The sequence below is a fragment of the Ailuropoda melanoleuca genome, unplaced genomic scaffold, assembly GCF_002007445.2.
Source record: "Ailuropoda melanoleuca isolate Jingjing unplaced genomic scaffold, ASM200744v2 unplaced-scaffold3351, whole genome shotgun sequence".
NCBI classification, from domain to species: domain Eukaryota; kingdom Metazoa; phylum Chordata; class Mammalia; order Carnivora; family Ursidae; genus Ailuropoda; species Ailuropoda melanoleuca.
Window position 1 is genome coordinate 1 of NW_023204404.1, and position 1,030 is coordinate 1,030.

Genomic DNA, 1,030 nt, shown 5'->3' on the forward strand with positions numbered 1-1,030 from the left:
ACGTAGTTTTGTTCAGAGCTGTTAACAAGGGCTAAGGTGGGTGGATTAAATTCTTTGTCTGTTGTATTTCTGTTTCTTCCTCTGTTCCCCTTTTGGAAATGTAACTGGATACCTGTGATTTAGCTGTATCATTTCAAAATTAGTCTATGTTTTATGTAAATCTATTGATTTTTCAGAATTCCAAATTAATTTTGTCTGTTGCATCTACTCCAAAAGTTAGATTTATAAGAAGAGGCGAAAGGTAGGTGCTGGTTACCATGTAGTTATAACCTTGGATGGTGGGCTAGATGTAACAAATATTAACAAAAGGATGCCAAGGATGGTAAAGGTGAAAGGAGGCACAAATGGTGAAGTCATTCCTACACAACTTATATAGTAAAAGGCATTAAGAAAGGGGAAAGAGTGATGGTTAAGAATGATTTGGTGGCCTCACTGAGCCCTTTTTTGACTCAGCATAAAGCAAATATTTGCTTACTATGGTAAACTTTAACTATTTTCAAATGTTTACTATGAATTTTCTTTCGGAAACTTTGCCTTCATTAGGGGGGCAGTGAGGATGTTTGCTTTGGTAAACATTGTGTTATGTGTAAGTGTATATTTTGAAATTTATTATTATTACTAGTAGTCATATTAGTATTAGTATTTTGCATGGAGTCTTCAGGAGTGAAGGCGGGGAGGGCAGTGTGTGGTGAAAAGAAAATATTTCTAACATATGGGGTTTTTAAAAAGTCTTTAAAGTAGCTTCCTTAAATTTTGATTTTGTGAAGTGTTTTTCAGTTTGTCAGGTTCTTAGTCTATTACGCCTGTTATGGTACTTGGGCAGGCATGATGAAGTACACCAATCATAGCTTCAGTTACTCATGTGTGGATAATGCTAGAACTTTCCCTACCTTTAAGACGGATGCTACCACAAGAACAGATTCACTGTCCAAGTTCACTTTGTCCCCAGAATTTAGTTTCTCCTTTAGGACTCTGCATGATTTCATACTGGCTGATTTTCTGAAGATGCCTTCTGTGAGTGGCCCTTTTT